Below are 25,685 nucleotides of genomic sequence, written 5' to 3' on the forward strand. Positions count from 1 at the left end.
ATACTCCAAGCAGATCAGACATTTCCACACACATTTGTTTCCCCAATGGCATGGCCTGTTAACCTTTTGGGCAGAGATGTGTTATTAAAGTGTGGAGTCTCCATCCTGTGCAGCCCGAACAGACTGATAGTGACATTCCCAAACGGGTACACTGTGAACTGCTCATTAGCAACTGTACATTCCTCTTCAAAAATGTTGTTATCTGCAGACACACCCCCCACAGCTGAAGGACAGTGGGCAGATATCTACTGGGGCCTCCTCGAGCCAAACACCACAGCAACTCCTGGGATTTGCGCTCTCTATCAGTCATGGCACCCTTGGGTTCAGTCATTAAATCCCTACACCCCTCCTCCTGATCCCTTCCATGTAACACTCTATTATGATAGAAAAGGGGATGAGATGTATCAGCAGGCATTTTATAATGAAATTGAAGGTAACAGGTGGGATACACAGTCGTCCTGTATACTGGTGGGTAATGAGGGAGTGGCTGAGGGGGAGGAAGAAGCCTCCCCTCACATATCTCTGGCAATCCATGCAAAACATCAGGCCAAAGACTTGGGCCCTATGTGTAAGAGGTTAATGCAACTCACTGATTGGATCTGCACCCAAATTCCTCAGGTGGATTTCTCACTCTCTGAGAAAGCATATCGCATCAGGCAGGGAGCTACAGACAAGGCGATCCTGGAACACCGACAGATAGAGAGTTTTCATGGTAGGGAAAAGACTGACCATACAGATGCAGAACGCATGTTACACACACTTCCTGACTCTCTCTGGTCTTCTGGGCCCACCGATGTGGGCTACTGTGCACAAGTCACCCCCATTACATTCGATTTAAATGATTGGACACCGATTTGGCAGAATCAATATCGTCACAAGCCAGCGGCTGAGGCTGGTATTGCAGATACTATAGAGGGTCTGTTACAGGCTGGAGTGTTGGAAGCCTCAAACTCCAGCTGGAACACACCCATTCTTCCTGTAGAGAAACAGAATACAGGCAAATATCGCATGGTGCATGATCTCAGACGAATTAATGCAGTAATCTCCACGCCCACAGTACCAGTGCCAAACCCATACACATGTCTAGCCTGTCGCCAGAACATAAGTGGTTTTCCTGTATAGACCTTGCTAACGCCTTTTTCTGCCTACCTCTCGCGCCGCCCCTTCGTGACATTTTCTCATTCATTCATCGTGGTAGTCAGCTACGTTACACCCGCCTCCCACAGGGTCTCATCCTCTCACCTGGTCTTTTCAATCAGGTTCTCAAACAACAGCTGGCCGAATTGCCACTACCAGAAGGGGTTGTGGTAATCCAGTATGTCAACGACATCCTCTTGGCCGCACCTGACCCCTCCACCTGTCTAGAGGCCACACGCTCTCTCCTACTACGCCTACACCACACAAGGTTCAAAGTCTCTAAAACCAAGCTACAATGCTGTAGGCAGCAGGTCTCGTTCCTGGGTCGCATAGTGTCGGCTAAGGGCACGGCTGTGTCCCCGCCACACAGAGAATCGATTCTGCATCACCCAAAACCACACACCGTGAAAGACATGTTGTCATTTTTGGGCCTCACAGGGTACAGCAAGCACTATGTGGCCTCTTATGGCGAATTAACCCATCCTTTGCATGCCATGGTTAACACACAGGGCATGCGCAATCTTACTGCTCCCCTGGTGTGGACCACTGATGCTGAAACCTCATTTATCTCCCTCAAACAGGCACTCTCTACTGCTACTGATCTAGCCATCCCCGACTACAAGCTACCGTTTGTTCTTGACGTTTCTGAAAAGGCACACACCACCTCGGGTGTGCTTTTTCAGAAAAAAGGGGGAGGCAGACAGGTGCTGATGTATGCAAGCATATCCTTACGGGGATAGACACCCACCGTGCACACGACATGCAGCAGGAGTGGCAAAAATTTTGCAGAAAATAGCGATGGGACACGCACTGACTGTAGTAACAACGCACAGCATAGTGGCATATGTAAACTCAGCGGCATTTACCATGACATCACTCAGACAGACGAGGCTGGAAAAGATCTTAAATGCACCACACATAACATTCACACATGAAGGTGTAAACATGGCAGATAACATGGGAGAGGGCGAGCCACACAGATGTGAGGAAAAGGTGCAGAAAGACACCAGGGTGAGAGAAGATTTGCAGGCGAAGCCCCTGACTAACGCCGAGGAAACACTGTTCACAGACGGATGCTGTTTCAGGCATCCAACTGAGGGACTGAAAGCAGCATATGCAGTGGTGAGACAGACAGAAACAGGGTTTGAGGAAGTCCTCACCTAAAGGGTGACAGGGAAAGAGTCCTCGCAGTTGGCTGAGCTCCAGGCAATGATTGCAGCTCTAGAATGGTCAGAAGGGAAGAGAGTGAACATCTACACAGACTCTGCATATGTTGTAGGAGCAATCCATGTGGAAATGACACAGTGGATCAGATCTGGTTTTTTAACAGCAGCAAAAACCCCCATTAAACACGAAAAAGATATGAAGAGGCTACAGGAGGCAGTGATAAAGCCAGCACAGGTAGCAGTCATTAAGTGTAAGGGCCATGATAAAGCAGGGACAGCTATCGCTAGGGGAAATGAGGCTGCAGACATGGCAGCCAAGAGAAAGGCAGGATATAGTCAACAGTATATCATGCTACAAACAGAGAAAACAGTACATGATCTCCTGCCACCATGTGATGTAAATATGTTAATAGCAGAGCAGCAGAAAGCTTCTCCACAGGAGCTTACAGTCTGGAAAGAGAGAGGAGCAGTGAGAGCAGAGGGTGTGTGGAGGTCTCCGGACGGAAGACCAGTGTTACCCCCAGGGCTGACGAGATCAGTCCTCCAGGAGGCTCACGAGGTGACTCACTGTGGAAAGATGCAAATGGTGCGAGGTTTCACTCATTGGTGGCACCCTTTTCTGCCAGCCATGATTGAGAATCACATCAGAGAATGTAAAATATGTACAGAATATAATGTCAGACCCACAGTGAAACCACACCAAGGGAAATTTCCTCTCCCTAAACACCCAGGTCAAGAGGTCATTACTGACTACACAGATATGATAGAAAGAATGGGAGGACACAGGTACCTTCTGGTAGCGGTGGATGCATACACCAGCTGGCCAGAAGCCATACCTGCCAAATCAGAGGATGCAAAGACAGTAATCAAATTTCTGATAAATCAATATATCCCCAGGCACAGGTTCCCCAAACGAATCAGATCTGATAACGGGACTCACTTCAAAAACAAAGACTTACAGCAGGTAGAGAAGGCATTGGGGCTAAAACACACATTTGGCACAGTCTATCATCCTCAGTCACAGGGCAAGGTGGAAAGGATGAACCAGTCTATTAAGGGAAAAATAGGCAAAATCTGTGCTCAGACTAAAATGAGCTGGGTAGATGCTCTACCCCTAGCTCTATTGTCAATCAGGAGCTCAGTGAACTCATTGACAGGGTTCACGCCATATGAACTAAAAACAGGACACCAGTTCCCGGGACCAGGAGCTGGGATCCAAACTACAGAAGAAATAGAAAGCCCTATGCAATACAAACCGTATTATGACCAACTAACAGCATTGGTGTCAGCTTTCTCCAAACAGGTGACCACAGCTCGGGAGGGAGCAGAAGGGAAAGACCCCCCAACATCAGAGTGGGTCCTGCTCAAGGTGATCAAACGAAAGTGGTCAGAGCCAAGGTGGACTGGTCCCTACAAAGTCGTGGAACAGACGTCCCACGCCGTCAAACTCCAGGGAAAAGGTGACACATGGTATCACTGGAGTCAGTGTGCAGTGGCAGAGACACCTGCCCGAACACTGGAGGACATAAGAGACACTAAACATTAAAAAAAAAAACACAGCTAACTCACACAGACATTTATTCATTTAGCTTAGCATAAGTGCGGAAGAGATATCCTGTGATCAATGTGAAGGTTTGAAGCTCCTTTGAAGCAACACTTTGCCCAGAGTACGTTTGAGTAATATAAAGCCAGGATACAAGAAAGACTCGCTTGCAGCACATTTACACTCCATATTTACTCTTATATTTTACACGTTTATATTTACCTTTTTGCAATACAAAATAAAGAAATGAAATTGTTGGGATTAGAACCACGCCACCATAAGTGGTGTGTGTTGGGAGTTGTTGTGTTAACCTGTGTTATTGTTTTACCTCTGTTGTATTATGAGTCTTCCCTCAGAGACAAAGCTGTAGAACCTCCACGAAACCGAACCAGGAGAAACGCACCAGGGAGTGGAACGTCAGACTCCTGCATAGCTAAGTATGGTGGAGTAGAATTGACATACATCATGGGGCAAAGTACAGGGTTCCAGTTTGACTTGTGTTCCGTAATAGACTGTAAAGGAAAGGATCCAAATTGGAGGGGGTACGATGTGTATTTATATATGCTAACGCATAAAAGCAGGTGGTGTCCAACCTGGAATTTCGTGCTCACGTGGACTGGTGTGACTTGGACGCCCAGGCCATGTGAGCAAGGAAAACTGTGTACGAGGGACAGGGTGAAATTGCAAAGACAACAGTACCAACCACTCCAAGGCTCACATAAGCAGAACCCAATATTACTCAGTGTGTACAACCTGACACAGAACCCTCTCCCACACGGTCTCTGAAGCACAACAAACAGGACAGCTTATTTCATCCTAGGAGTAGATCACCCAGGTACAGACACTATGGGACTGATTAAATTAACACTGTTGAATCCTCCTCCCCCAAACAAGACCGCTCCGGCGGCTACCGACGGCACACCGAAACCTGAACCCCAACAGAACACAGGCGTGATAAACATTGACTACTCTTGACCCGCAGTGACGTAGTCAGATTGGCCACAGGCTATGGAGACAAAAACCTATGATTAGACTGGGTGGCGGCGACAGCGGAATCCATGAACATGTCAAATTGCATTGTATGCTCATCCTCTAGACCTATGCTGTTCACCACTCCAGCCCCTTTGTGTCCTGACACAGACCCTACTGGTTTTAACTGTATGATAAATATGACCATGCATCCTGATCCGGACGGCTGTAAAACTCTGAGTTCTCTGTTTCCGCCCACAAAGAATCACACCATCCCACCAATGTTTAGTCCCAGAATCGCCAATTACACTTGTTTCCATAGGAACCTCTCCACCGGGGTAGTAACTGATATGGGACAGATGCAAGATGACTGGTGCCAGAGAACACTGAATGTGAGTACGTGGCAGAACCCCAGCAGCATGGTTCAGGCTAGAGGGGATCTGTTCTGGTACTGTGGAGATAAGACCCTCCACTTGTCCCTGCCATCCTCCTGGGTTGGTACGTGTGCACTGGTCCGACTGGCTGTACCCCTGGTCCTGTTAGGGATGAGGGAGACCAACCCAGACCAACTCCGGTAGACAGAAAAGAAATGCATTTGATATGAGCCAGGGAAAAACCACATATATGGACGCCATAGGTGTTCCTCACGGGGTCCCAGACCAGTACAAATTGGCTGACCAAGTGGCCGCTGGTTTTGAAAACATACCCATACTAGCTGCACTGTTTCCCATCACCCCTAACAAAAATGTGGACAGAATTAATTATGCGTATTACAATGTTCTTAGACTGGCCAACAGCACTAGGGACGCAGTCGGGGGACTCTCTGAACAACTGGCAGCCACCTCCCTGATGACAGTACAGAATCGAATTGCGTTAGACATGCTTTTGGCGGAGAAAGGGGGTGTCTGCTCTATGTTCCAGGTCCTCTGCTGCACCTTCATCCCAAATAACACAGCTCCAGACGAGTCAGTAACTAAGGGGCTAGAAGGGCTGCGCACGCTCTCTGAGGAAATGCATGAACACTCAGGTATTGATAAACCCCTGGGTGGTATCTTCGAGCAGTGGTTCGGTAAGTGGAAAGATTTAGTGGTATTGGTATTCTTGTCTCTGTTGGGAATGCTCGCGGTGTCAGCATTATGTGGTTGTTGTTGTATCCCATGTATCCGGTCCCTCTGTGAAAGAATCATAGTGTCAGCTGTGGAGAGAAAACATCCACAGCCCCCACCATATCAGATGACTCAAATGGAGACGGCCACCCTGTTAGGAGGGCCGCCTACTGATTCAGATTTGGACTCAGACTCAGGAGAAGACAAGGTGTGAGTGGTCTCATGTGTATGAGACCAAAAGGGGGAGTTATAACTTTTTGTTTCAAAAGGAACAAAAAGTGCAGTAATCACAAGACCTAAAAAGGGGGACCTGGATACATTGGGACTGAAAAAAAAGTGGCCTCAGTCCTATGAGGCCAAAAGGGGGACTGTTGGGAATAGAATGATTTTATGTGTTTTACTATATAGGTTTTAGATGTGTGAACAATGAGAATACTGAGATGATTTCAGCTGATCTGAATGTGTTTGCTTTGCAGAAGTGGAGAAGTACAGGAGAGGAAGAGACATGAAGTCTGAGGAGCACATACCGCAATGCTTAGATAATTAGTTTCATATATGGTAAAAAGAATAGAAAGTGATGTACAGATAGTAAGGTACAGCACGTGTAGGGAGTTGTGTTGTTCTCTTGTCTTTCAAAACAGTAACCACGCCCCCACCGTCAGCGGGAAGGAGTCAGATTAACACGAGGCAGGGGCGTGGTGTGGTGAAGGAAGAAGTAGAACCGCCAATGAGAAGAGGACAATGCCTCGCGTGCACATTGACTCGTGACGCTTAAATACACTGGGTCAGGAAGAGATAGTCAGTCAGACTTCGTGAACTGGCAAACTTTTGTTGCTTGTCAGGGAAAGAAGCTGAGACCCAGAGCTCTGTAATTTTATTCCTTTACTGCTTAATAAACTACATTATCTGAGACCGAATATCTTCTCCTATTGCTTCATTATAGAACACGCAGGACTGAGCTCACACATAGCACGCTGGAGAGTAGGACGAGCCTCGAGTCCGACAGTGGGGTGCCTACCTGTATACTGGAAATGTGAGTAAGAGATAACGTTTACTTTTTTATTTATTACAGCTGAAAAGACATCTAGGTGCAGGCCCCCCGACGGCAGCATGCCCCGACGCACGTGGACTGCGAGGGCCCGTTCATCGCTGCTTGCAGCTTTAATTTTTTATTTATTTTTTTTCCTTCCGCCAAAATGATCACATTTTTCACTGCCTGAACATACCCCAAAACTCACCAAACTTGGAATATGAGTCACACCTGGCAAAAAATTTTATAATCTATTGTCGTCCTAAATTTCCACCACTAGGAGGCGCTATTATTAAGAAAAGTGCGTTTTGGCTCATAACTCCCATATACTTTGTCGCATATTCAAAAACCTTATCCACGCGTTCAGTGAATTGTCCTTAATCTCGTGGTATAGGCCATGCCCATTTCCGCCTACCATTTTTTTCCGCAAATTCGCAAAATGTCGCAAACCTACTTTTTCGAACTCCTACCAGGCAATTTCACCGATTGGCATGAAACTTTGCACACAGCATCTGTGGACCCTCCCAACAAAAAGTTATTAAAAAAATTTCGATATTCCAAACAATACTCAAGTTATTAAATAGCAACTTCCTGCAGATTTAGTTCTAAAGAGGAAGTGCTGCATATCTCCACATTGCTGTATCCGAATGACATGAAACTCAGGTTTCCCCTTCCCCATGAGCCTCTGAGGCTCTGTGCAAAATTTCGGGTGATGACCACAAAGTGGCGCTCTTTAAATTGAAGTATTTTATATCTCAACATTGGTTGGGCGTATTACCACGAAACTTGGTATAATTATTGTCAATGCCCTCCTGAGGATATCTGACGAAGGACTTACCGATCCGCCACTAGGTGGCGCTCTGGTGGCCATCTAATTTAATATTTTGCACTGTGCCAACACCATAACAATCATGGAAATAAAATTGATAGGGGTGGTATAGACTGGCCCCTGTAACTCACACACCAGAAATGACCAACAGGTGGCGCTATTTTCAATGCAAAAGCGTTTTTGGCTTATAACTCCCACATAATATGTCGCACATTGAACCTTCTATTTACGTGTTCTCTGAATTCAGCTGAATTGTGTGGTGTAAGCCACGCCCACTTTCGTGGTAACTTTCCATTCGCAAAATCACCACAAATGAAAAATGTACTTTTTCGAACTCCTCTTAGGCGATTTGACCGATTTGCACCAAACTTTGCATGTAGCATCTGTCAACTCTCCTGTCAAAAACTTATCAAAAGAATTTTGATCGTCCAAAAAATGGCCAAAATATAAAACAACAAATTCCTGCACATGGTGTTCAAAACAGACAGTCTTTCATATCTTGACCAAATACAGTCCGATTACCACAACACTTTTGCTAATTGTGTTCCATGGCCTGATGAGGGTTTGTGCAAAATTCGGTGCAAATCGGCCAATACGTGGCACTCTGGTGGCAGTCTAATTAGTGTGAATTGAAGTAAATTGGAAAATCTTCAAAACCTCTTCAAAACTCATTGACTTTCAACCTCTTCTTGTCCCTCATACTTTGAGCTAGAGACACCATGTCAACTTTTAAAGAGTCAGAAGACCTTGAACTATTGGGCATGTATTCAGGTTCTACTTTTTGGAAAAATACATACGTGGGTTGGGTGCCTACCTGTATACTGGAAATGTAAGTAAGAGATAACATTTATTTTTTTATTTATTACAGCTGACAAGACTTCTAGGTGCATGCCCCCCGACGGCAGCATGCCCCGACGCACGTGGACTGCGAGGGCCCGTTCATCGCTGCTTGCAGCTTTAATTATTATTATTCCTCCAAATGAATTGCCTTTTTGGGAGGCTTAACATACCTGAAAACTCATGAAACTTTGCAGATATATCAGGACTGGTGAAAAATTTGATATTCTAAGGGTCTTGTGCGCGGGTTCCAAAAAATGGCTGAGTAGCGCCCCCTACAAAAGTTTGAGGAAACAGCCCCTGAAGCTAGTTTAACCTACATGTATGAAATTTGGCAGGCTTATGTAACGCTCTGAGAGACGTAAAAAAAAAAGCCTCTTGGAGACATGCTCTAAACCCAACAGGAAGTCGGCCATTTTGAATTTCTCCAGCATACATGGTCCAATCTTGCCCAAACTTCACAGGATTGATGACAGTCCCGCCCTGAATACATCTACATGTCAATAATTAGAGATAAACATAGCGCCCCCTACTGGCAACAGGAAATGTCATGTTTTAGTCTTTAATGTACATCTCCTACAGAATTGACCAGATCCACCTCAAACTTGGTGAAAAAAGCCATAAGACGTTGATGATGCTTTATTGTGGAAACTGAGTTTTTGTTGAAGGGCGTGGCGGCGAACTTTGATGTTTCGCTGTGATGATAAGCGTTGCTGTAACTTGACTCCACGTGGGAATATCTTGTCAAAACTTGCCCATTTGCAGGGGTCCTAAATTAACAAACTTGTCCTACAGATTTAATCAGATTGGCTCCAAACTTGGTGTATGTAAGCGTGACTACGTTGTGACCAAAAGTTATCACAGGATTTGCCCAATGTTGAATGGCGCGCTCGCTACCGAGCATTGAATCTTGAGGTCTTGCCATGAAAAACGAAATTGCTGTAGCTTTGTGATAAATGGTCCAGTCTCCACCAAACTTCACATGATTCATATTAATCCTGCCCTGAACACATTTTCATTACCATATTTCCTTATACTCATAGTGCAACCTAGTGGCAACAGGAAGTAGGTCTCATCAAACACTTATCTTTCGATTTATCTGAAAGTTACATGCTGTGGTGTATATTTGATGTATAAAAACATGATGTATAATTAGTGCGCTCTCCAACTCCCTCTAGTGGAAAGAGGAAGTGATACAAAATGTGAAATATGTCATTCCAGCACTGTATCAAGGATATGCCAAGTCACTCCTGCATGCGATGTCTAACTTTGACAGAAACAAACTGACGCGTCAGAAGGCGTACTGCGAATCCAACCAAGGGGAGGAAGTGGAACCCAAGATGGGCAGTTCAGGAGGCAGAGGCAGCTCTTAGGCATGCAGAGATTGTAGGTAATGTTCAGTTTGGCCGGGGAGGCCTGGGGCTTGGCTCAGGCAAACCGGTATGGAATAAAGCAGGTCTCAAAGATAAAAGAAAGCTGGTTGTGGAACAGATAGGTAGACAGGAGGAGATATTAAGGGGTGCAAAGGTAGTGGCCCGGGCTAAGCAGGGACAGTGGTTGAATTGGGAAAGTGTAGAGAAGAGGAAGCTTAGATGGAGGGACCTGTCGAGTATGGAGCAGAATCGTATTAGATTCCTGGTAGGGGCTACATACGATGTGTTACCAACTCCCCAGAACCTAAAACTGTGGGTAAATGGGGACCCATCATGCCCATTGTGTTCAGGTACCGCAACCTTAAAGCATATTTTGTCAGGCTGTAAAGTTAGCTTGTCACAAGGCTGATATACATGGCGACAAAACCAGGTGTTGTAAAGTTTAGCTGCAGGCATCGAAGGGAAACGAAGACAGGTAAATTCAGAAGGTTTTAAGAATAGGAGTTTAGCAATTCAGTTTGTCCGTGAGGGGGGGGAAATACAGAAGGGATAAGTTAGTAAGAAGGCAAGGGTGTGGCCGCCTAGAAGGTGCGTGTGATTGGGAAATGCAAGTAGATTTAGGGGGAAATCTTGTTCCCCAGGAAATAGTTTGTACCAAGCAGAGGCCTGACATAGTTTGTGGTCAGTGAGTCAACGGAAAGTTTATTTCACTGAGCTGACAGTTCCTTTGGAAAACTCAGTGGAAGAAGCCTATGAAAGAAAAAAGTTTAGGTATGCAGACTTAGGAGCAGAAGGTGAGGAGCAAGGATGGAAAACTAGGATTTGTCCAGTGGAAGTGGGGTGTAGGGGATTCATAGCGAAATCAGCTGTCTCACTCCTGGGGGAACTCGGAGTGCCGGGACAGAGTTTGAGGAAGACAGTGAAGGAAATGTCAGATGAAGCAGCCAGAGTTAGTCAGTGGATTTGGATGAGGACGAATAATGTCAGTTGGGGGCCAGCAGAGGGAACTACTAAGCAGGGTACATAACTCCTTGAAATCAGGTGGAGAGATCCACCAATCAATCCTCTCAGGAGAAAATCCAGGAAGAGGAAGTTTATTTAAGTGTGGGAGTGGTCTATTTGAATCCCTTTTGTTTGAGACCATGCTGCAAGGTGAGTGTGTTTGCCGATCCTGTGAGTTTATCTTCTCTATCTCCTTTAACTTTAGCTTATATTGGGGCGTCGGTGGCTTAGTGGTAGAGCAGGTGCCCCATGTACAAGGCTGTTGCTGCAGTGGCCCGGGTTCGACTCCAGCCTGTGGCCCTTTGCTGCATGTCACTCCCTCTCTCTCTCTCCCCCCTTCACGCTTGACTGTCCTATCAAATAAAGGCTAAAAATGCCCTTAAAAATATCTTTAAAAAGAAACAGAAAAAAAACTTTAGCTCATATTGGAGTTATGCTATGTAGCGTGTGAAACAGAATATGGTGAATGTGCTAGGAAAGGTAGTATTGGCACTGTCTCTACCTGGAGCTCGCATGAACGGAGCCTGGATTTGTTGAAGGTGGCAGTGGTGTTTGGGCTGAGAAAGCCATGTGTAAGTTAGGTAAAGGAGGTTGTTGGGTTGGTGCAGGGACCAGTGAGACCTGGCATTAGGGGAGTGTCTCTGGGACGCCAGAGATCACTGTCTAGCCTCCTGGAGGTGTCGTGGGACCAACTAGATGAAACACTGGTGAAAGGAGGTTCCCACTTGATGACCCCAAAGACACTTTAGTTATCACTGTTCACTGGTCTGTATAGTTAAGCCTTGTGTAGAGGTGAAAATCGGTGCCTGGAAATGGGCCAGATGGCTCCCGACCTCGTCCTCACCTTCTCTTCAAATAATTGTCCTCTGTGTTAATTTAGTATCTTAGGTTCACTTGACTGACACTCAAAGAATCACTGGAGACCGATTGAATCCACCGCAATCAAGGTGTAATCGAGTGTTCACAAGCATCAACACATACAACTCATGAGTCAGGCTCCGGAGCAAGACTGAAGTTTCACTTTCTGAGCTCTCCCTTTTATGCTGGTGAAGATTCGAGAGAATCTCCACCCTTTTACTTTTAGCCCTTTCTACCTGAGCCCAAACCTATTGGTGGCAGGCCTTTTTTCCTTTGTCCCGAACATGCCCAGGCATGTCTTAATGGTGTAATCTTTTTCCCTTGACCTGGAAATCCCCAAACATTCCCACCATTAGGTTTGAACTCAGGTTCACCCTATTTTTTAAAAACATGTGGAACTTGGGACTATTTCTATAGGTCCCTTGTGCTTTCATGCAATATAAAACCTTAGAGTGTGTGTGTGTCTATTATTACACTTCCAGGCAATACATGGTAAGATGTGTGTATGTCATCAATATATGAATACAAAACTTGTGTAAAGATGTTTTGCCATACATGGATACATAAAATGTCATTATATGAACTTCAACCTTAATCAACTTTACTGATTAATGATTAAATCTTACACTACATTCCCCCCTTTGGGGCTACATAGTCCCATCTAATGCATACATGGATCATAGGAGGGAGAAAAATATATATTCCCCCCTTTGGGACTTCAAAAGTCCCATACTATATAACCAGTATCAGTAAATATCACATACAAACCTGTTCCAGTTATAATTCCAGTGATCACTCTTCTAACTAACTGCACTGCGTGCTATTGATGTAGCAGTGTTTTGAGTACAAAAGCTACGCTTCGTAGCCTTGCTGTCATTTTCCATAGCATGCAGGATTAATTACAATAACCTTCTCGTATACAGGTCACGGTTGGCAAAGTACATATCAATCTTGGCTATTAATGCTGCCCAGTTACTGTCCGTCAGACATATAGGCGGATGTGCCAGTCATCCGCAGGTGCCGGTAGGACGCCACCTGGTCCCTCAGCATCTCCTGTTGTAAGTCTTGGTAGTTGACCAGTTATCGCTGTAGGTCATCCCTAGCCTGCGTCAGCTCCAGGACTTGGTTACGCAGACTGAGTACTTCCTGTTCAGTCCGTTGCATGTGCTCCCTCTACAGCCATTTGTTTTCTGCCTTCCTAATTGTGTAGGTGCTGTAGCGGATCCTGCGGAGCCTTTTCCGCAGTTCAAGGAGAAGACTGCGCACTAGCCAGCAGTAGGGGCCCGGGGGCACAGGATGAAGCTGGGTGCGCAGGTCGGCCACCATTTCCAAATGCCGTTGCGTAGTTGGCACTCCATCAGGCAGGCACCGGAGGCAGCTTTCCACTGCTTCTGGAATCACCTTGTACTCTTGTTCCAGAAGAGCTTGTGTTTCATGTGATAGGGCCTTCATGTTCAGGTGACCCTCACTCTGGGGCCCTTTGCCAGCCCCAGGGAGTGGCCCTCTGGGTGGTGGGGTAGTTGGTGAATAGGATGACAGTGGTTCAGCACCGTCCTCTGATGATGACGATGTGTCAGGGGAGCGCAATGGCAGCAACTTATTGCGGGCACTGTCCTTCAGGTTTCTCTGCTGTGGTGGTGCCTGTGCTGTGGTGGTTGTCTGGACCTCTAATGCAGCCTGCATCAGGTATTGGGAGTACGTCAGGCCTGAATTCACCTCCCCCATGTTTCTTTCCTGGCCGGGCCCCGCCTGGACCCTGCTACCCGGGTTAGTGTTGCTGGTGAGTGGGTTAGGTGTGTCTTGGCGGGATGTCACCTCGCCCGTGGTTGACTTCCTTTCTACCATAGCCCCGTCCTGGCTGGGAGCTTCAACCGGGTCCGGGATATCTTGCAGTATATAGCGGCACAGGGGGTTGAGGGCCTGGGTCGACGGCTGAGTTGATGGCAGGGGCTGGGCGTAGAGCATTGATAACGTCATCGGGGTGGGGTGGCCACGGGCTTCCATCAGGGCGCTTCCGCTGGGGGTGTAGGCTGATGAGGGTCGGCTGGTCATCGGGCGGGTTGTCTCTGGGTATGGTGGAGGTGGCTGTTGACCTGGGTATGGTGGAGGTGGCTGGTATGGCATGCTCGGCCACTCCTGCTGATACTTGGACCCAGGTTGGCTCCCTGGGTTCTGCTGGTATGGATATGGGGCTCTCCAGTTCTCAGCCATGCTCAGCACCTATCTTAAGGTTGTACAGGACATTCTTTATTGCAATTCACTTTTTCCGTCTTTTCTTTTCCTCTCTACACTTAACTATATACATCAGCCATGCATATACATAAGCTATGCAAGCGGGTTAATTATTAGTACTGGTCTGGTGACAGCAAGGGTGTCGGGGGCTAGTGGCTCATGCTGTCCTCTGTTTTACACAATCTCCTCATACTCTCCTTCCACCTGCCTATACTTCGGGTCATATAGGACTGCTTCTACTGCCACGCTTCCTAACATTATCTCATATTGATTTCTGGCATACCGCCCTATAATTTGGTCTTGGTTTTCAGGAACCTTTCCCTGAGAGCCTCTCATATCTTGTGGTAGCTGTGCGCCTTCAGTGGGCCGTGGGCCCTGGTCCAATATGACAAACTGTCCCATGTGGCTTTCCATGGCCTTTCTAAACACAAGCCGCACTAGGGGAAGAACACAGCAAGCTACTACAAGAAGGATCAGCATAACAAGGCCTAACAGCATTCCTACCATTTGCAAAATCTTCCCAGGGGATAGTTTTCCTAGCCACTCCAGGATCGAGGAAATTTTAGTGTTCCAATTTGAATGCTGCACATGTTGGTCTCTTAACGTACGTATATTCTCTAAAGCTCGGGTTAAGTTGCCATCCTCCCCTGTGTGCATGGGGATGACAGTGCAGCAGTCTTCTCCTATCACATCACAGACCCCTTGGTCCTGAGCTAGCATTGTCTCGATAACGAGTCTGTTTTGCACCGTCATCAGGGATGTAGCATGCAGCTGCTCACTTACTCCTTCTAAAGCCTCTATAGTCCAGTTTACAAATCTTTGCTGATTATACCACAAATAATTTACCCAGCGGCTATTACGGGCTATGTACTGGGCGTTCATTATGGTTCCTACAAATGGCATGGCACCTAGTCCTCTACCTCCCCCTATCCAATCGTCTCATATAGCCTGTTGAGCCCTGGGAACCCCTTGCGGCACCTGATCCTATGTGATGTATATGTTAGCATCCTTCTCCCATGAGCGAGTCTGAGTCTCAGTCGATCTCGGAGATCTTTTCAGGGTATTATTGGTTAGGCTTATTATCGTAATTGGTCCTGTTAAAATTACTGGGGCACAGATTCCAGTCCAATTAGCTGGTAGTACAGCTTTTACCTGGCGATCGCTCTCACACATCCAAAATATATCTGCCAATGGCTGTGTGCCGTTACTGAGGTCACCAATCCATACCCGATAGGCATCTGTATAACTGCGTGACACGATAGTTGAATTCCTTGAAGCACCACTGACCACCTGTTCGCACTGAATTTTGGCTTCTTCAGTGGTATTACATATCTTTTCCCGCCTCTGGGACACACTATTTTCCTGGTATGTGATATTTTCATACTTGCACTGGATCAGCTCCTCTGCCTCTTTGGAGGTGTTGCTCGAGGTGGAGTTGTCTAACCAGTATTCTATATTATATCCTTGTGCTATGCAAAATGGGAATACGGTATTCCGTGCCAAATGCACTACTGGAGGTACTTGATACTCCTTTTTAATTTGGTCAGGGACGTCTTTAAGACTTACTGGACAAATTGCAGTGTTATTGGTGTGTTTCCCTCTCCCTGCTGCCATCCACATGGTGCACTGAGCAAAACAGAAAAATGTTCATGCACATTCCTCTATATGTGGGAGAGGCTTGACCCTGGGTAGGCCCATCTTCCTGTGACATGCTATACACGAGGTATTGGTTACCTGTTTAGCGGAGTATTCTAGCCATTGATAGAACATATTAGACTTCCACGCGGTTGTTCTTATTACCTCTACTCTTTGTACCAGCACATGTCTTGGTTTTCTCTGGGACACTGGGTCTAATTGGAGCCACTGGCAGGCTACCTTTTGTAGGTATGCTGCGCCCCGTATCTATGTTGGTGCAACCTCTTGTGTCACACATAACTCTTGCTGTCACCTTCCCTTCTGCACTACAGCGTGGTCCTATGGACCGGCCATGCAACCTAATGCTTCCTGGGCCCTCCACCAATATGTCGTCGTAAGCATGCGATTTATAGTAGGTTAAATGCATTATCTCTCTGTAAGGTATCCTGCCTTGCTTTGCGGCCATGGTTCCTAGTGCCACTACACACTCGCCTACTTGTTTCTGACCTTGCTCTGCTCCTTCACTTTGTTTCACTCCTGCCAGGATGAGCAATAGGGTTAGTAGTACTGCCGCTATTATTCCCACTTTAACTCCTCCCCCCATACTGTCTGGGTCCTCAAGTCTTCCCTGGGCTGGCCTACCGAGGGGCTGGTCCCTCTCTGGGGCTTGTGTCTCCTGCGTCTGTGTCTCTTGTGTCTGTGTCTCCTGGGTCTGTGTCTGACCTTTCTGTGTCCCTAGCTTCACCTGTTTCTGAGCTATGGCTTTCTTCTCCTTCTTCTCTTTCTGCCTCTGCTCCCTCCGCTCTCTCTGTTCTCTCTGCCCTTGGGCCCTCATCAACGTCCCTGTGGCCATCAGGTGACGACTCATGAGATTCATCGCCAGCCACTGTGGTCGGGGTGCTTCCCTCCGAGGTGCTCTCTGATGACACCTTCTCTGGTAGCGACCCACTGCTATCACTCCGGGCTCTGCCTGGGTCCCGCCTGAGCGCCAAGTGTACAGACCTCCTGGTCCCCTGTTCCTGCGGGGAGGCATCGCCTTCCCCTTCTGGATGACCCTCTACTTCTCTTGGGGCAGCTTCGCCCTCCCCTTGTGGATCTGGGGGAGCTGCTCTCTGTCTGGCTCTAGGCCGAGGTATAGGTCTCTCTGGGTAGTTAGCTCTGCAGTAGTGGTTAAGATGGAACCAAACGTCCTTACCTTCAACTTTCAAGGCTATTGGTGTGGCTAATATGACCTTGTATGGACCTTCCCTTCGTGGCTGGTCCCACTTCCTTTTGAACACCTTGACGTACACCCACTCTCCAGGGAGTATTCTTTGAAGGTCTTCTGGGATTTCGACCCTTCTGTCCTCGGTGGTGCCTTTCACCTGCTGGAACACAGCCCTGTGATTACAAGTCAGACTTCGTAAATAGTCAAACATTTTGCCTTGCAATTGCTTCAGCGAGGGCCCTTCGTAGGGACCTCTCAAGTATGGTATTGGCATGGGTCGACCCGTAAGCATTTCATGCGGTGTTAGATGCGTGATTCTGCTGGCTTGTGAGCGCATAGACATTAATGCAAGCGGTAAAGCATCTACCCAGTTGAGCTTATCTCCACTATCTGCCACTATCTTGGCTATTTTGGTTTTCAAAATATCATTTGCTCTTTCTACTGCTCCCTGTGATTGGGGATGGTAAACACAGCCAAACTTTTGTTTGATGCCCAACTGCTTTAGTGTCTCCTGTATGACATTGGACACAAAATGGCTACCATTATCTGATGATATGGTATCTGGCATCCCAAATCTCGGAAAAACACAGAAATTTTGCAACTGTTCGGTGATCTGATTTTGCGGTGGCTTTTGCCTCCACCCATCTACTGTATCTACATATGACCACCAAGATATATCTCATTCCTCTTGCTCTCGACTGTGGTCCCATGTCTATATAGTCTAACATGAGGTGTCTGAAAGGGCCGTCTGGAGGTGGCATGTGTGCCAGTGGGGCTGTAAAAACTTTCCTGATGTTATATCTTGCGCAAGTTTCACATTCGCTTAGTACTATATCTACTGTGGCTGCCATGAATGGTGACCACCATACTGCTTGCAATTTCCGTAGGATCTCCCCCCTTGCGCAATGGTCACTACCATGCGCCCAAATTATTGCATGTCTTAACAGTAAGGTTGGTAGTACAAAATGGCCATGACTATCTCGCCAGAGACCATTTGTTGGACCCTGTTGCACTGTTCTAATGGCTCCTCGTTTCACCCATAGGCGTTTTTCGGCCTCACTTACTCTGCTTTGAGCGGTTATGAGAGAGGACATGGTAGTAAGGGGTTCACAGTCTTGTATGGTTAGTATGGGTGCCATTGTTGTACCTATGGCTGCCTGTTTGGCTGCTACATCAGCGAGGTTGTTCCCTTTGGCTATCAACGAATCAGTCTTTTGGTGGGCTGGACATTTAATTATTGCTAAAGCCGTGGGAAGAAGCATGGCTTCCAATAGGTCAAGGATGGCACCTCCATGAGTTACAGGAGTGCCGTCAGCTCTGCGAAACCCCCTTTGTTTCCATATGTTAGCATGAACATGGCAAACGCCATAGGCATATGCTGAGTCTGTATATACATTTAGCGACTTCCCCTCTGCTAATTTACATGCTGCTGTTAGAGCTTTTATTTCTGTGAGCTGGGCTGAGCAAGGCTGAGCAAGTTTACATGATTTCAGTGTCACGAAGTTGTGGTCATCGTTGTCGAGTTGGACAATCCCGTAGCCGGCGTGGCTACCAGTGGCGTCATGGAAACATGATCCAACAACAAACAATGTGAGATCAGCTGGAATTGGTTGGTTATGTAAATCTTCCCTAGCACGCATAAATTTCTCTGTATCATGAATACAGTCATGTGGTGTACCCTCTGTTGGTAACACTAGTTTTGTGGCTGGGTTAATAATGGTACAACGCTGAATGTTAAGTTCAGGGGCTGATAGGATTACCTCATAGCCCGTGCATCTGGCTTGCGTTAAAACAAATCGTGGACTTGTCAATAGCGCGTGAATTTGGTGGGAAGTGTACAACGTCACAGGATGTCCCATGGTCAGTGATGATGCTTTCTGAAAGGCAAAGACAGCTGCGGCTAGCCCCTGATAGCAAGGTGGCAAACCAGCCTCTATGTTGTCTAGCTTGGTGCTATAATATGCTAAAGGTTGCTTCCCTGTAGGTGTGTCTTGCATAAGCACAGCACAGGCAAAGCCTGACCTTTCAGCCACACATAAATGAAAAGGTTTGGCATAGTTAGGAGTCCCCAATGCTGGAGCGGATTGCATGTCTATTTTTAGGGCTTGGAACGCTCCTTCTGCTTCCTCTGTCCATACCAACTGTGCTGTGTTATTGGTCTGTCCTGCTGCCCTTATCAGAGCCCTGAGCGGAGCGGTTTTTATGGCATAGTCACAAATCCACAGCCTGCTGTAGCCTGTCATGCCCAAAAAAGATAGCATCTGGCCCACCGTTTGCGGTTGAGGGGCCTTGATTACTGCTTCTAACTGAGATGGTGCAATACATCTTTTGTCCCTGCATAGCCTTCTCCCCAAGTATTCTACCGACTGTTGGCAGAACTGCAGTTTGTTTTTACTAACCTTGTGCCCTCCTTCTGCTAAAGCTGTGAGCGCGGCAATGGAGTTTTTCTCACATTGTTCTTTTGTAGGGCTACAGATAAGCAGATCGTCTACGTACTGCAGCACTGTGCTTGGCATGTTCAAACTTGCTAGATCTTCCATCAACACGCGGTTAAAGATAGAAGGCGAATCTGAGAATCCTTGCGGAAGTCTCGAGTAAGCATATTGCTGGTTTTCGTACGTAAAGGCAAACAGATATTGAGAATCTGGATGTAGTGGTACACTGAAAAAGGCTGAACACAAATCAGTCACTGTGTACCACTGGGTGTCTGGTGGGATGTTTGATAGTAACGTGTGTGGGTCTGGAACGTGTGGTACTTCCCCGTCTACCACCGCATTAACTGCTCTCAAATCTTGGTAATCAGTTGAATTTGGTTTTCTGATGGGAAAAATGGGTGTGTTGCAAGGGCTTTTGATTTTAACCAACACCCCTGCTTCCACCAAACCCTTAATCGTTGGCCTGATACCGTCAATCGCATGCTGCTTGAGAGGATACTGCTTCTGATATGGTAGATTAATGTGTGGCTTCAGCTTAATGTGAACAGGTTGGGCTGATTTTATCAATCCTACATCAGTCCTATGAGCTGTCCACAACTGGGGTGGAACTTGATTTAGCATTTCATCATGTTCCGCAGTGACTACCATATGTGTGGGCGTGCTTCCATCTACCATTACCTTACCTGCTACTGCCTCATCACCTACTTTGACTGAGACCCTGATAAACTGCTTATCTTTTGAGATGTGAATGTACTTGTTCTTGGTGGGCATCCACTCTTGCACCTGCAGGGCACGCCTGACCATAGGACCAAGATGATGAGACTCATAACCTTCTGCCACTAACAGTGTGACGTGCGACGTAGAATTTGGTACCTGAAACCACCCAGACAATTCTTCCGGAAGGCGAACGGCCGCTGCTACGCCTTCTGGTCCCAAAAACATGTCTTCACTTGTGATTAGACATGGTTTCTTGTTGATTACTGCGTCCCAACATTCTTGGTAATCTACATGAGTCAGATCTTTGTCATACATGAGCGTGCAGTGCAGTGGCAGTATAGGGGTATGTGTTGTGTCATAGTGAAGTAGAATCCACACCTCCCATTCAGTCCATGCCTGTTTGAGGTGTGACTCTTCTGGTGCCAGCTGGAGCCAATAGGCGAGTGCTTGTTGTTTTTCTGTCGTGCCCAGGGGAAGCTGTGACATCATGTTTTGTGGGGGATCGTCGGGGAAATCCAAATACAGTCCATCTTGGGTACACATGATCTTTGCCTTCAGTGGGCATAAAATGTCTCTTCCTAACAGGGTTACTGGGGTATGGGCTGAATATAACAAGGGTGCACATATGGTTTTGCCTGAAATGAGCATTGGAACGGGCTCCGTCAATGGTATGACTTGTGATTTCCCAGAGAAGCCTATGGTTTTTATAGATGACGTGGAGAGGGAGAACCTGGAACCTTCTTTTCCAATGCATGAATACATAGCCCCTGTGTCTACCATAAAAGGATATTCACGTTCGTGAATGACAACAGGTATGATTGGTTCATCATGTGACTGTAGTGATATAGCTGGTGGCATTAGTTCCCCCTCAGGCTTCTCTGGGCACCCCTACCAAGGGCGTCCCTGCTCCGTGTTGGGCCAGTTCTGTGCTGGACCCTCCCATGGATTGCTAGAACATTGGCTCCGTATGTGGCCTGGTTGACCACACCCCCAGCACAGATTGTCAGGTGGAGCCGGATTAGCTCCTGGGTAACCTGTGCCCATGTCTGGCGGGCCTGGGTGCTGGTTGGGCTTAGTTTGCTGGTAAATGTGCTGGTTCCCTGGTATGTAGTTTCGGCCCCCCTTCCATCCTCCCCGAAATGTTGTATCTCCTCTGGGTCCACCTCGGCCCCGCCCTCTTGGGGGCCGCTGGTTGCCGCCGCCTCTTGGTGCTTGCTGCTGGTAATAGTAATGGTGATGCGTGGCATTGGCGGAATTGTCACCTCCTGCCGTGTTTGGGTCTGTTGGGGCTGGCTGCAGAGGCGTTTGGGGCTGGACGGCCTGTGGAGCTGTTTGGTTTGCCATTACCATAGGGGCCTGAACTTTAGTTTTGTCTTTCTCCTTCTTGACCAACTTACTTAGTTCTCCCAACTGCAGCTGAGTCAGTTTGTTGGCCAGCTGTTTGCTATCCTCTTCCATTTTCTTTTTGTCTTTTCTGTAGAGTTCCACATGATGGATAATGTGTTCTGAAAACAGTGGCCAGTCCATCTTCATCAGTTCTACCACACCCTCTAGGCGTCGCTGTACATCTTCTGGCATGGTTTTTTTAACCATCATTTTGAACAGACTCTGAGTCGTTTTATTAGCATTCCATGCTTCTCCTGTCTCTTCCTTCCACCTTTTCTGGAAGCTGTGTAGAAACTTAGAGGGACATTCATCATCCGCCATGGTCTCTCCCTCCAGCTTGGATGGGTCTCTCTTTGCCGGGTAGTGTGCTCTCAGCTGCTGCCACACCCGGGAACGGTAGTGTCCAAAGCTCTCATCATCGTATACATTGTTACCAATAGCTGCACTTAAGCGAGCATCAGTGAATATTTCCAGGGTGGTCTGGTTTCCTGCCACATAGGTGAGTGTAGTGGTATGAGATACCACTGCACTCGCTTCCTGCCTCTTCGCCCCGCCCACTTCCAGGTCGTTGCACTCGCTGCTCGCTGCAGAACACAGGTATGCACACCTTAGCATTGTATTTACATTCAGCTGCGTGTTATGTATCTGAAACTGTAACCTTTTTATTAGGTCTGGCGTCTCACCTGCAGTCGAGGCGATTATCCAGGGTGGTCTATCGCTGCCGACTGGAGCATAGCCTGGTGCACGTGGGATGGCTGCCTTCCCCTGCCCCAGTGACTCTCTTCACCCCTCTCCCTCTTTGGGCGGACGCCGGTTCTACCCAGCTGGCCACTAGAACACACGGACGCTAAGCTAAGTAGGAGCATTACTGTTTAATTATGGTCTTTTAGCCACGGCTACTGCTACCGTTGCTACCGCTGCTACTACGCTTAGCCACGGTTACTGCTGCTGCTGCTGCCGCTGTTACTACTCTTAGCCACGGCTGCTGCTGCCGCTGCTACCACTGCTACTACTGTTACCGCGGCTACCGCTGCTTCGCTGTTTCGCTGTTGCTGCTGCTTCGTCGGCTTGGACTGGGCTTCCTGTCGGCTGCGTGTGTGTCAACCTGCTTCCTGCTTCTGCGAGCTCTCCTGCTTCTGCGAGTGTGGTGCTGCTGGACGTGTGTGGCTGCTGCTCGTGCTGACCGGGGCTCCATCAGGACTTTCAGCCACCCATCTGGACTGGGCTGTGTGTATGTGCGTGTGTATGTGTGCGTGTTAATCAAGGTTTGGCTTAATTGTTTTGTTTATTTTCTTATTTAATTATTGGTCAATTCTCTTGAATTTCTTAGTTTAGTTCCTTGTTTTGTTTTGGGGAATTTATTGTAATTAAGTTTCATTTGGGAGGGGAACTCCTCAGTTTGAGTTCTCAGTTATTTGTGTTATATCAGTTATGATGATTAACTGTTGAGTTGATATCTCTGGCCAGAGACTCCTTAGTTTCCTTTGTGTTTCTTTTGTTTGGTTGATTTATTATTGATCTAAATCCATATTTGTCAGTTTATTAATTCATTACAATTTGTTTCCTTATGTTATGGGATATTGTTTGTTTTCTTTTTTTCTTATCCTTGAGCCTTGACTGTGTCTCTCCTTTTTCCCCTACAGCTGAAGGCCGACGGTGGTGGTGGTGGTTTCCCTGGGTGGTGGTGATCCCCTGTGTGCTGTGTGACCCCTGTTCAAGATTTGCTTTATGTGCACTTCACGTTTTTGCTGTGTGTTTGGGTTGTTCTCCCTTTTCTTTTTGGACTTCACTCCCCCTTGTCACCCCCTCTTCCAGCCGGTAAGCCTCAGTCTGTATCCCCCTCCTTTAGTTGGGCTCTCTTCTCCTTTTTGGTTATTGTGCCAAACCCCGTTGTTTTAATTAATAAAATATTTTTTTTATGATCATTGAACTCCGTCTCCTGCCCTCCCCGAGTGAACAAACCTGAGTGTCTTTCTGGTGATAGTTCACCTCGAGCAGCTCGAGCAGCTTGAATGGTGAGCAGACTTTTTCATAGGGAGGCTCGAGTAGCTTGAATGGAGGGACTTGTATCCGTCCCCCCTTAATCGCCTCGGCTTCCCGTTCCCTTTCTGTGCCAGGGATGGGGCTCGCCTTCCTTTAGGGGGAGTGCCCTCTGCACTGGCGAGCTCTGCTGTCTCCGGGTCGCTTGGTTGCTCAGCGTCCCTTCCCCTCTTGCCATTAAGTTCCTTTGTGTATAATTCAAAGTCAGTGGCTTCTGTGTTCCCGTCATCTTCCGATGATCCGTCAGTACTGTCTGTCTCTGAGGGAGGTGCCGTTTCCAGTGGTAGCTTTTTCCGCGGCCCCTGTTGTTTCTTCTTCTTGGCCTCTTGCTTAGTATTCTTGGTCAAAGTCACTGTGAATCTTCCTTGCAATTGGCCCTCCATTTCCATGGCTTTTGAATCCCTTAGTGGATACTGTCCTATTATTGGCTGTGCTGGCTCCTGCGGGTAGGGGGGCGGTGGCTGTGTGGGTAGGGGTGGTGCTGTAGGCATCACTTCTTCCTGATCCTGGTGTTCTTTTTTCTTTTCCTCCAGCTGCACCATCTGTTTTCTTCCCCCCGCTTGTCTGAACCATCCTAACACTTCCCTCCCCTTAGCTCTCTTGTTCTTTTTCTTATAGCTAGCTTTGGTGTCTCTGGCTTCAATGTGTCTCAATTCTGACTCCACTTCATCACAGCATGCTAGATTGAAGGTACCTTCCATAGGCCAGCGATTTTTCCCTGATGTTCTTTTGTGCCATTTGCTCACACAGCGTTGGATGCGTTTCACTCGACTTGGGTGTTGCCGCATTACTACCTCCAATGGGGTTAAAACCCCTTTTTCCATCTTTCCCTGTTTGGCTCCCATGAAGCCTTGTTTGGCTTCACTAGTTCTTGGGATCTCTGGCTGTTCGTCTGTTTCTTTTGTGCGTATCAGTACTATGATCTTCCCTACTGTTATGGCAGTTTTATATTTCTTTTCTCTATATGGGTTGTACTCTAATTTGTGTGACCCGTCCCCTTGGGAGACCTGGGTAAGACACCCAAATTTCCCTGTCTCCCACTCAACTTTTCTGGGCACGACAACAATTTGCAGCCGTGGAGCGTATCCCACCCCGCCTGCTTGGCCTTGTATTCTTATCTGGTGCAGAGGAAGTGAAGCTACTGGTCCGTTCTTATAATTATCACACACGCTCTGTAATAATGGGTTTAGTGAGTAAGGAACCCACAGTCTGCGCAAAATCACTTCCCATGCACCTGGAAACTCTTCTTTTACTTTTTTCAAATTAGTGAATTTAGTGATTTGCCAGAGTTTTTGTTTAATCTCTTGCTCGCCCTGCCAATGCTCTGCCCCCTCGTTATCTACGTAGGTTCGCTCCAACCAAAAATGTGTGCATATCCCCCTGTATTCTACAGGACCCTCTGTACTGCAGTGTTCTTCTTCCCAAATCTCATCTCCACTGTCGTCTCCCTCTTCCATCTATTTTTAGGTGCTTTTTATTTAGTCTCTGATCTCACCTCTTTAAATTTTTAGTGGTTAGTTCTTTTCTACTGTCTCTATTTCTCTATTTCTATCAGTCTTTTTACATTCACATTTCATTCAACACGTAACACGGGGGGGGGGGGGGGGGATGCTGGTCCCTACAGCAGACCCCAGGCCACTGAGGGGCAATCTTCAGGTATAAATGTTTAGCTCTCCCCCTGCTCAGGGTCTTTCTTCATCTGACCGCTCCTGTGATGACTGACCTTTTCTTTGCAAAGAAAATAAAAACCTTGTCGGCCGGCAGAAGTCTCTATTTCATTATTCACCAGCAGCAGAGAATTTCCACAACAATTTGGTGTCAGAAGTGGGATCCCTCGAGCGATCATCTGGGACGGGACGCGGACAGTGACAGGCCATCCTGGAAAGAAAAAGATTTCCAGCCTCCAACCTCAAATCCTCTTCTGAGAAGGGAGGACTGACCGCAAACACCCCAGATCGTTGCCGCTGGGATTTCCACGAACTCAATTTAGCGAAAATTCATCTGGTGAGCACTGAAACATTGACTTTTAAATTCTTTCTTTCCTAAAATTAGGGGTTTAATTCAACATAATATTTTCATTCTTTATTTTATCCACAACCGTGACGTCAGGGTTAAGCGCCCTGACCGTAGGAATCCTTGGGTGAAAGTCCCAGTTGGAATCCTCGTAATAGTAAAGCAGTTTT

The 25,685-nt window shown here is 47.2% G+C and overlaps 1 long non-coding RNA gene across 1 annotated transcript; it reads left to right on the plus strand.

Annotated features, from left to right (window-relative positions):
* Positions 1 to 1,963: 1,963 nt before the first annotated feature.
* On the plus strand, positions 1,964 to 24,988 carry LOC144458366 (uncharacterized). The gene is made up of 3 exons (XR_013487862.1): positions 1,964 to 6,954; positions 22,132 to 22,318; positions 23,106 to 24,988. It is a non-coding gene; the product is annotated as an uncharacterized LOC144458366 (long non-coding RNA).
* Positions 24,989 to 25,685: the final 697 nt, after the last annotated feature.

The sequence above is a fragment of the Epinephelus lanceolatus genome, chromosome 17 (genome assembly GCF_041903045.1).
Source record: "Epinephelus lanceolatus isolate andai-2023 chromosome 17, ASM4190304v1, whole genome shotgun sequence".
Lineage (NCBI taxonomy): Eukaryota > Metazoa > Chordata > Actinopteri > Perciformes > Serranidae > Epinephelus > Epinephelus lanceolatus.